Below are 12,016 nucleotides of genomic sequence, written 5' to 3' on the forward strand. Positions count from 1 at the left end.
GACCCACCTCCAACCCAAATATTCCTCTCTTCCGTTCCAAAATGCGTGCACAGTACATGGATACTTTGCCTGAAACATGTCAGCCAACGTAAAAATTAAACTTATTACATATATCAGTGGCGGACAACATCCGGCCCGCGAAGGGATTTTGAGCGGCCCGCCGAGAGTTTCCGGTCGTACATGATAATGTGGCCCGCGGCCGGAGAAAGAGGGCCATGAAACTAGTTTTTCTGTTCAGGTCTACGTACATCTGCGAACAAACATTTTTGACCATGAAACGAACAGACAAAACTGCGTTCCAATCTAACTGATGCTCATATGCCGTCTTTAATAAGGGTTCTTCGTCCGACATGCAGCTATAGAGTTCAAAGAGCTACATTTTTTAAATATTGTCTCTGGTGATAGTATCGAGGACACGTCAGTAGGAAATGTTCGACAGTTTCTCTGGTACGCTGCACGTTTCGCAGAGACCACTGTCGTGACAACTCATGCGGTGGAGGTGATAGTTCAATTTACAGTGTCCAGTTTGTAGTCGCAATATAATGGACGATTCCCTTCGCGATAAATTTCGTGGACGGGGAATGCATGAGAATAGTGTGTGTAAACGTACGTAGAGTCTTGCTGGATGCCGTTTAATTCCGTCATCCACTTCTCAATACATATTCCATTGGTGTGTGACTTCATTTCGGCAAGTGACAGAATGATTTCGTTTTCGTCGTTGGATCCAGGTGTGCTAGCTGCGAGTTTTGCGAGTTCATCCGCCCTTTCAATGCCACGTATTCCCTACATCTAAAATTATCCGCCAAAATAGAGAATAGAATACGAAACCTTAGATAGTTGAAACGAAGTGATATGATGCACTACCCAATTACATATCCATGGGATACAATTTAAGCCTGCGCTAATGGTTGACAAGTAGCCTAATATAAACTATATTCAAATTCAATTTAAATCATACCAAGGCTTGGTTAAGTTGAGCACCGGGTACCAATGATCAGTCTATATAACAGAGATGGATACTTAGCTATTATATTGCTTTCCTGTTAGTTATAACAACAACGAACGCTGTAAGCTCTAATCGGTTCGTTTGTGGTAAATTTATTTGTGATAGAACAATGGAGGTTCAGTAAAACGCGAAATCATTCATTGAATGAAATTGGTCGTTCTCACAGGTCACACGAGCGTATCGAAAACAATCCGAACATATGAAAGATACAGATATCGACACAAAATATTTGATGACTTGAAATTTACTCGTAAATTTTGCTCCGAGTCACGAGTCAATCTGCATTTTTGAAACGTCGAGTCAAGTCAAGTCAAGTCAGTTTTGCAAAGTGACTCGAGTCAAGTCAAGTCATTCGAAAAAGGTGACTCGAGTCATCCCAACACTGGTGCAGAGTTGGTCAAAGTAGTCAAGAAAGATACTAGTGTAGAAGTAGAAGTAGCGAAGAAAAAATCTACTCAAGTACGAGTAGAAGTAGAATTGGCTGACTTCAAATCTACTCAAGTAAGTAAGTAGTTGTGAAAATGATCGTAATTCGTTCGCATGGATTGTCAAAAGCTGCAAATTGAGCTATGCGAAAGGTGCAGAGCTTGATTCATATTGATGCATACCAGGAGTTATCCAATTTTCGACAGCATAAGCATTCGTCCACATCATGGGATGAAAACGATAGTATTGATATCGAAATGCGACGCTAATCCTCTGTTTACTCGAAAAGCCCATTTTAGAAAATATCATGGTATGACGTCCTCCCCCATACTATAAGGCTCGTAATTTAGAGCAATACCGAAAAGTTATATCGGATACGGTATGAACACTTTGCGCCAATAAAACGTTAATAAAAAATATGGTGGTTCGTAAAAATGCCATATTGCGTAGCTTTATTTCCGGAAAATAAAGACGTTACTACAATTGCTTTTATACTTCAACATGTATGTTCTCCAGACAAAAGAACTGAAACTAATTAGAACACAAAGTATGATACTGCGAATTAAAAGAGAAATTTGAATATTACTTCTAAAAAGCGGAAAATATATTTCTCTGGAGATCTTTCTGATAGCAGGATTAAACTACTTCTACTCGACAAAATGAAAAGAGCGAAAAGTGAGTAAATAGATCACAAAATATTACGAAGTAGAAGTAGCAGAAATCAGATTTACTTGAGTAAGTACCGCAAGTAGCGGAAAACTACTTGAGTACTTCGAAAAAGTAGAAGTACTTCGTTACTGACCGCCTCTGCGCCGAAGCCGCTGTCTTGGACACAGGCGAATAGCTTATTCCGAAACAAAACAACAGCACCCCTGGTATAGTGCAAAACGAGCCAAGCTTGGTGTACAGACGTTAAACATTCTCATGCTTATGGAAATGCACTGTGATTTGATATAAACTGAACTTGGTTTTTGCTGTAATTCTTCCTAATTCATAATTTCATTCAATTTCCAAGTTTTCGCGAATTCAGTAATTCTAATTCTAATCTAATTTGGAAAAAGCTTTTCATTATATCGGAATCTTGTGATGTATTAATTTGATCAAAAATGTTAATAAAATGATGTCCGACGATCATTACGATTAGTACTTTTCGTACGTCCCTTTTCTACTCCCACTTGAAGTAGATTTGATGACAATACTTCGAAATGGATACCACTTGTACCTACTTTTGAAAAAATTTACGTCGCTACTGGTAATTCTACTTGAGCAGTATCAGTTTATTAATATTTTCATCATTTCAAAACACCGGAGCGGATCACTAGATAGGAATTTCAATTATTTGCTCATCTGTGATTATGTTAGAGAGAGAGAAAGAGAGTCAAAGAGTCAGCCCACTATAGTTGCTATCAGAGGTGGTCAGTAACGAAGTACTTCTACTTTTTCGAAGTACTCAAGTAGTTTTCCTCTACTTCTGGTACTTACTCAAGTAGATCTGAATTTCACTACTTCTACTTCTACTTCGTAAAATTTTGTGATCTACTTACTTACTTTTCGCTATTTTCAGTTTGTCAAGTAGAAGTAGTTTAATCCTCCAATCAGGAAGATAGCCTGAGAAATTTCGGGGCTGTTTACACGGAGAATCGACATTTAATTTTCATAAAAGTTGAGTTAAGCCCAGAATTTTCGTCGCGCCTCGCGCGCGCTGAATGCGGAGTGTCCAGTATGATTTCACGAAAGTATCGGCGAACGTAATTTAGGTAGCGGGTTGGCGTGGTTCCGTTCATACCGCATTGTCGCCCTTCGCCATATGAAATATTTCATCACAGTATATATGGCTTATCATAACGTTTGTAAATGATGTTTCGCAATCTAGCATTTACTTATCATATCGTAATCTAGCTGTCCATGGCGAGTCCTAATCTGAAAAAGTGGACTCTGACTTCTTTTCTAGTTTTAGAGCTGTTTTAGCATATCAACCTTCGAAACTTCCCGGACTAAAGACTTTATATACATGTTCAATTTTTAGATTAATATTTCACTTTCAATACCCAATACCATATATTTTGTTTTCTAATTAACATCAGTTCTTTTGTCTCGATAACCTGCATGTTGAAGTATAAAAGCAAGTGTAGTAAAGCCTTCAATTTCCAGAAATAAAGCTACAGAATATAGCATTTTTACGGTCCACCATATTTTTATTAACGTTTACTAATCTCACAAAGTGTTTACACCGTATCCAACACAACATCTCCGTATTGCTCTTCGACTAAAGTACAGGCCTTGTAATATGGGAGAGTGCGCAATACCATGATATTTTCTAAAAACGTACTCTTTGAGTAAACAGAGGATTAGTATCGCATTTCCATATCAATACTATCATTTTCATCCCATGATGTGGACGAAAGCTTATGCTATCGAAAATTGGATACCTGCTGGTATGCATCAATATGAATCAAGCTCGTCACCTTTCGCATAGCTCAATTTGCACCTTTTTGCAATCCACGTGAACGAATTAGGATCGTTTTCACAACTACTTACTTACTTGAGTACTTTTAAAGTCAGCCAATTCTACTTCTACTTCAAGTAGTTTTAGGTTGCTCATGAAAGAAGTACTTCTACTCGTACTTGAGTAGATTTTTTCGTCGCTACTTCTACTTCTACTTGAGTAGCTTTCTTGACTACTTTGACCACCTCTGGTTGCTATTTAGTTGCTAATGAACCAATGATAGTTTACCGGACCACCCACGACCTGAGATATCGATCTACCTTCCGACACATGACACCTCTTTTTGTCGCCCGTCCTTTTATATTATCTTATTTTACTTTTCATTCAGTGTGGATTTTGCATGTGAAATGTGAATGCCTCCTTTTTTACATCGCCTAGCTAGGCCCTAGGCCAGGTGGGTGTCTGATTTCGAAGACTAGGCTACTCCAAGTCGTTTCGAAGCCTGCCTGCCTGCCTTCACTCCTATCATTCATTGTATCGCAGTCTTGTGGTGTATTGAAATGATGAAATTGTTAAATTGAATTGTTAACATTAATTGAATTGAGAAATGAGAACCGAAAGGCCGATATGGCTGAAGTCTTCAGGGCCGGAGTCATCCGCACATATTCGGTTGTAGTAAATCACTTTCTTCCATCAGTTAAATAGGAACATCAGCGAGCATAGAGACGAATACATAAACAATTAAAGATAGCCTAAATCAGTATTATTATTGATATGAAGGAGCTTCCGTTGAGACACTGTGATGTGTGTAGCATGGCAGACAATAACTTTTGACCAAAGTACACAGCTAGTGTTGATATGTTCAACGTCAGGTTTAACATTGAGTCCTTTACCCAGCATCAAATTATTTGCCTTTTTCTCGGGGTAATAAATACATCGATTAATAACCATATTTATTTATAAAAAATATACCATGCAAATGTATTTTACCTCTGACCTTTACAGTCTGCCGGACTGCATGGTTGACTGCTCAAGACAGAGATGAGGGGATTTGAAATTTCTATGTCCTAACCAGAGATGAGCGGATTTGAAATTTCTATGTCCTAATCCAATCCAAATCCAAATCCTAATCCATAACTTTTTCATATTCAAGTCCATGTCCAATCCTAATCCGATTCCAACTGGAAATTCAGAAAAAATACTAATTTATGCAATGAAGGGATTCGAAAATTTTCTTTCACAACCAACGATTCACTTGATTCAAGATAACTTAGTAACCATAAGTACATTAATAACTGATCTTAATAAAGTTTGTCGCCATTCGCCACACGGCATTTCAATCTCCCAGAAAATAGGTAAATCCAATCCAAATCCTAATCCGTTCTGAAAAAAATGTCTAATCCAAATCCAATCCAAATCCGACAAAATTTCACAAATCCTGTTTTTTCAAAACCTAATCCTAATCCATGCTCATCTCTGGTCCTAACCCAATCTAAATCCGAAGCTTCAAATCCTAATCCTAAACCTAATCCAGAAATTTTGGGTATTCCAGTCCTAATTCATATCCTAATCAGATTCAAACTTGGAATTCCACTTAGAAAGCAAATATTTCCGTGAAAAGAAATAAAACGCATGGTGAGTGCCAAATTACATGAAGTAACTTTGGTAGGACGAGACACGTTGTCGCCATTCGCCACATTCTTCCGAATGATCTTCTGAATGAATACTAGTCAGCCCTCACCATTTACGGGACCACGACCTGACATATCGATCTCGCCTTCCCTCACTTGCCACTATGTATTATCTTCTTGTCAGTGGTGGCTTTTGGGGTGGGCGAGCTGGGCGGTCCGGTTTACCCAAATCCTAATCCTAATCCATACTCAGGAAGTGGTCGGATTCCCAAATTTTAGTATAATAATTTATCCGGCTCGGCTGGTAATTGGAAATTCAGAGTCCGAAAAATGCTGCGAAAATCCTGCTATTTTTTTTATATTTTTAGTGAAAATATCCTGCTGAAATCCGATCGCGGGGGAGATAGTGTGGTGGTTGCGGTAAGCGCTCACCAATCTGACGGACTGCGTTCGATTCCCGTCGGAGGTTTATCTGGGCTCCTCTTCCCCGCTGTTGCCGTTCTTACGGCGACAAAAAAGCCCAGTAAAAGACCCGACGAAAGAAAGCACTCATAAGGAATGGAAAGAACAAGTAGAAACGGCCGCGGCTTCAAAAAAGATCTGTGACAACGGGCACCCTAGGTCGAAGTGTATGTTAGAGTAAAGGATCGCTACCCATGCATGTCGTTCGACATCCTCCTATCTGTTCATGACATCGCATTGTGTCTTATCGCATTGTACATTGTGTGTGACTTGTTCAGATAAAAATTATATCCCAACGATGTTATGTTACGTCAAAGCAAATTCCAAATCCGGATCCAGTCCGGCTACGTCAACATCGATGAAATCCTGCTCTGGCTCTGGATTGTGGCCATCTGCATAAGTGTCATAAGCACTGAGCTATATAAGTGACCGACTGACTCTCTTCGCATCACGAACGAAGCTTATATTCAAAGAAATCCTCGATAATACTTCGCACGTGACGACATCTAGCGAATATTCTTTTGCAGTGCCTGCCTGCAGTGGAAAAGCCGACAATGAAAAAAGCTAGCGCAAAAATTCACGATGTCAGCGGTATCGGCGAAGTCAGCGAAGTCACCGGTGTCAAAATATACTTTCAAAATGTAATGATATATTTTGGCAATTTCACGATGTACGACTGTTGAGGTTGGGTAAAGTTGGGTTAAGCTAAGTGATGGGTGAATTTGGTTAAGTTAAGCTTTTGGATGAGTTAAGGTGTCGTAGCCTAGGCCAAGGTGGGTGTCAGATTCCAGACTACTCCTTGTCGCTTCGACATCTTCCTGTCTTTTCATAGTATCGCATTTTTTGTGGTGTATTGAACTGATAAAATTGCTAATAAACCAATGATGATGACTCAGTTATAGCAATAATAAAACGGAGCCCAGTTCTTTCCTTTTCATTGTATCGCATTTTTTGTGGTGTATTGAACTGATAAAATTGCTAATAAACCAATGATGATGAGGTATAGCTATTATTGACCTTATCTTAACCTACCCAAAATCCTAGCCAGACCAAACTTGCCCTCTTAATTAACCTATCAAAGTTCATCCAACCCTTGAAAATAACATATCGTGACATCAACCGAGTATATTATTTCATCGCCAAAGTAGACTATATGGTGACATCGCCAAAGTATACACTGACATCGCTGACATCGTCGACATCGCCAATATATTTCCACCCAAAAAGGTTTATGTCAGATTGCCAGTCCATTGTTCCCTCCAGGCTCTAGTCACACAGAATGGAGTGATTTAGCGTCTTGGGAGTCGGCGGGCAGATTGACATATATATTTCCCCTTGCAATAGGTACAATGTAGATTGTCAAATTATGACTTACTGTTGCTTTAGTATTTGCGGTGATGTATAAACTGGTTACCAGTATGATTCTTCTCAGACTATAGTCGGGTCGAAGGAGTCTTTCATCAATATTTACTAGTTGGGTACTATCAGGTCATAGAAGAAGGAATGGAATATCAAATGAAGAATCAAGTTACCCTGACTGACTGATATTTAATGTTTATCTAGGGTACAAGTACATATTTATTTCATTCATCAATTTGATTGATTGAATTTGATGAATATTGATGATTTGGCTGGAGGGATCGTATACCTCCTACTAGTCCAATGTTAGGTAGGGTTACCATACGTCCTCCTTTTTCAGGTTTTTGAAAATGTCCTCCGAGGACGCCTAAATGTCTCCTTTTTGTGAATTCATCCTCCTTTACATCTTTTAGAGCTATGAAATTGCTAATAAACCAATGATGATAAATGACACAGTCGCTTAATAGGAAATTCGTGGTCCGAACAAAAGTCACAACCTTTTACAAAATCGGGAAAAATTCCAAAATATAGTAACCCTAATGTTAGGACTAGCTAACATGAGGGAAGTAATCTTTTGATACCCGCATTGGCATATTTAATACCCGGGTTGGAATCCCGGTACGTTTAGCGTAATATATTTAGTGTGCCAAGACGATCCCTATCGTCATACTTGTGTTCTGTGAGTAGTATCTGCAGTGTGCACGAGACACCAATTCCATATTGGTTTATTACATTGCTTGCTTGGTGCCAGCAACCTAACCCAAGGAAGTAAGCTGTATTAAAGTCTAAAACAGTGATTTGGGCACATGAATTTCAGAAACTTGATCAACTATATTGTGGTATTCAGTTCGAATTGTTTCGTTCGGTTGTTTCATTTGAGTTAGAAAGTAGGCTACCAAATATGCCTTCTTGACAGGACATACTTGCTGCGCTTGCACATCATGTTATATTATATTACACACAGTGTAATCAAAAACTTGTAGTTAACAATTAACATTCATTGTTTTAAGGCCTGTATGGACCAACTTCAGGCTACTTTCCATAATCTATACGTCACTCGCTCCACACTGTAGGTGTCCAACAACATAGAAAAGAACGACTCTCGCCTGGTCCTTGATAACCAGTCATTGAATATGTGTCCTGTGTACCAATATGGACGTTTGAAGAGCTTCTTGGAGGTACAGAACTTCAATATACAATTAAATAGTATATTCATATTGAAATCAACCCGAATATTTTCGGCTGACACTCGTCAGGGGTAATCGTCAGCAACTAGTAGAGAATTGGAAAGAACATTGTATATCAACAATCGTATCACAAAATATGACGTCACCAGCATGAAATTTCGAATGAGAGAGCGTTCAATGTACTATTTTTAGGTGATACACGAACTTCTTTTGTTGACAGACGTTGTGGATCATGTAAGCCAACTTATTTAATGTTGTCTAAAATTAGGTCATAAAAATTGAATCAGTATATTAATATGTATAATCAGTATTGTTTGCGCCTTGCACTAGAGTAGGGGTTAAACCCGCTCAGAGGCCAAACGCCAGACGCCAAACGCCGAGCGGCGGCCGAATGTCTATACGGCGTTTGGCGTCTAGTTTTCTGAGACGCCAAGTAGCTATACGGCGTTTGGCGTCTGATATGGTGAGACGCCGAGTAGCTATACGGCGTTTGGCGTCTGCTATGTTCAGACGCCGAGTAGCTATACGGCGTTCGGCGTCGGGTATGTTGAGACGCCGAGTAGCTATACGGCGTTTGGCGTCTAGGTAAACTGAGCAGAGGCTAAATCCTTTCATGGCGCGACTATCAAGTTCCCGCAACTATATGATACCGAAGATCCATATTGTCACATTTTTTTCATAATAAGCGTTGGCAGAATCCCAAATGATGGTATGTTCAGATTCAAAAAAGACCTACTTGATCACCTCCTGTCGTTATACTACTAACTCGACTCACAATTTTTTTGCTGACCTGAGTTATTTTCATAAAAATGGATTTACTCATTCTATGGCTTATCCAAGAATGGTATATCACGACTAATAAATGAAAAATAGGCCCTAAACCTGCCTTTTATCTGTTACAATAAACATGTTCAGAGTGGGAAAAATGAACATATGAAATATCCGAGGCCTTCGATATCACCCCCGAGAGTTCCATAGAAGTGACCTAAAGCTGAACTGGATGGGGGAACATTAAACACCATGACTTGGACTCAACCCATTGCTCTCGGACTTGACTCGGCGTGAATTGAAAATGTCTCAAGTCAAATTGACTTGGTTACAACCCTGTCACCACCCCATATCAGTGTTGGGATGACTCGAGTCATGACTTGACTCAAGTCACTTTGCTAAAATGACTTGACTCGAGTGAGTCAAAATGTGCAATGACTCGTGACTCGAAGGTAGTGACTTGAACACAACACTATAATTGTACACTCACAATGAATTTCAGACCCAAGTCTGTAGATACAGTATGTAATGAAACCACAATAAGAAATATGCAACGAATACCACAGTAAAAGTCATTAAGAAACAAGCAACGAAACCACAGAAAAAGTCACAAAGAAATAAGCAGTGGAACCACAGTAAACGTCATCGAGAAATCAGCAGTGGAACCACAGTAAAAATCACTATGAAACAAGCAACGAAACCACAGTAAAATGTCCCCAATAAATATATAAACATCAGAATTTACTTCTGGGTACATAGCATGCAATAAAAATCAGGATCAGGTATCTGCTGTCCCGGGCAACAGTGCTCGTGTGTCCATCGACCACAGCTATCACACGCAACCTGGAAACAAGTTAGAATCAATATACCTGACAAATGTAATCTCGTAATTGCATAGGAAAGATGCGGTACCGATGGATCAAAAATCGCAAAATGATCTCTGGCCCTCAAATCTTCAGCCGAGGATATATCTTTGCTGGCTCAACACTTTGATCCAAGCTCTACGTATCTCGGAAATTTACAAGAATATCCGCTTTTTCAAAAAATATTTATGAACGTTCAAAATTTGTTGCTCGAACGCATCATTGGTCCCCACCCGGTAGGTCCAAAGGCACACGAGTGACACGACCATGGGACCTAAGAGATATACGTTCAAAAACTCAGATTTTTCATATTGTTTTGTTGTGTAATATAATCTAAGCTACAGCAAGTCAATGAAGAATGTTTCGTCGCCACCTTCAAGAATAAAATAGATTATTTGATTATATCAACTCAAATGTTGGAGTAAAATCACGTTTCGATTTACGCCCAAAATAACAAAATTATGGCACATTCATATTACCCGTAAATCGACATTTTGACTTCCAATTACCTCGTTATAGCGATAAAACACCACAGGAAACTATGATTTGCAGCCTCTATATGTTTAGGCGTGTTTCTGTTGTTAAGTGATTAGTTGATTCAAACATTTTGCTTGATTTGGTTATGGTACCATAGGCCCCCCACCCTATAAATATTGGAATTTAATTCAAAATAGGCAACTCGAGGATGGTATTGAGTTAAAAAAGATGTGGCATTATATACCCTGATACAAGCCCTACACTTCACATTAAAAATAATGGCTGGTTTGTTAGTGTGAAAGATTCTGCCAGCATGCATTTGTAGACAAATTCGCGTACTGTAATCATGGGATTATCTCAGATAATATTTCAAGTATTTTCGGTCACACTGTCTCATCGGTACCACATCTCCCCTACCCATTTCATGTCTTTTTTCATTGGGTCTGGACTACTGCATTCAATGCAATAATCTCCCAATTCTTTTTCATCTGCATGCAAAACATACTACGTATTTTAAATGGTTTTAATCCAACATTGACTAACATACCCGTCGCATCAAGCAAGATTTGACCAAACTGCTGGCGGTAGCTTTCGCAAGCTCGTCGAAAATGATCAAAATCCAGGTTTGCATCGGGTAGAGTTCGGCGGCCTATTACGTGAAAGTAGATTGCAAATCAATTTTCTCAAATCTCAATACGTGAACGCATCACAAACCTTCAAAGCAAGTACTCCACAATTTCACCCATCTTTTGGAACATCAATCCTGGTCTTCAACCTTGAACTTCTCACAACCGAAGATCATTTGTAGTATACTTGTGTTGTGTAGAACTTTGCGGAGTAATATCGAAACGAAATATTAGGTGTGTCTTGAATACGATCTCAGTGACGCGAACTGTTGATTTACCCCAGCATACGTGAAGTGGAGATACAAAGGATTTTGCAGCTGTGTCAGTGTAGTCTAGAATCAATCACTAACAAACTATACTAGAAAACAATAAAATATCTTGTTACTACACGTCACATACTGTAATCTTCTTGCGGTGGTTAAGTTCCCAGCAACAAATCATGCAGTATCTGTAGTAACGTGACTGACGACCTGTCTAATACGAAACGTGTATGTTCTCAAGCAGCCAGATATTCAGTGTCGACCTAGCACCGAAGCACACGCGATGTCGTCACCTAGTAGCGTGTACTGTACAGTGTACAGTCAGTGTACGCACGAAACAACCATCAAATCTCTTGCCCACTGGCCAATGATTTGACATGCTTTGCTTAGATTTAGCTGCAGAAAACTCCTGTTCAAGCCTCAACCTTCAAATCAAACCCTATTCTCAACATACCAGATGGCGAACGCCGTATAGGTATAGCTACTCGGCGTCTGAACAGACACC

General features: G+C 39.3%; 1 protein-coding gene and 1 long non-coding RNA gene across 2 annotated transcripts in view; one reads left to right on the top strand and one right to left on the bottom strand.

The window, feature by feature from the left end:
• The window catches only part of LOC145433575 (centrosomal protein of 19 kDa-like), a 198,790-nt gene that overhangs the window by 156,794 nt on the left and 29,980 nt on the right, over positions 1-12,016 (top strand). The window lies entirely within an intron of this gene.
• LOC145433572 (uncharacterized) lies at positions 9,778-11,979 on the bottom strand. Its single transcript, XR_013913140.1, has 3 exons — positions 11,340-11,979; positions 11,173-11,274; positions 9,778-10,128 (listed from the first exon to the last, which is right to left on the bottom strand). It is a non-coding gene; the product is annotated as an uncharacterized LOC145433572 (long non-coding RNA).

This window comes from Botryllus schlosseri, chromosome 2 (assembly GCF_051294905.1).
Source record: "Botryllus schlosseri isolate E-star chromosome 2, Bs_hap1, whole genome shotgun sequence".
In the NCBI taxonomy this organism is placed as follows: domain Eukaryota; kingdom Metazoa; phylum Chordata; class Ascidiacea; order Stolidobranchia; family Styelidae; genus Botryllus; species Botryllus schlosseri.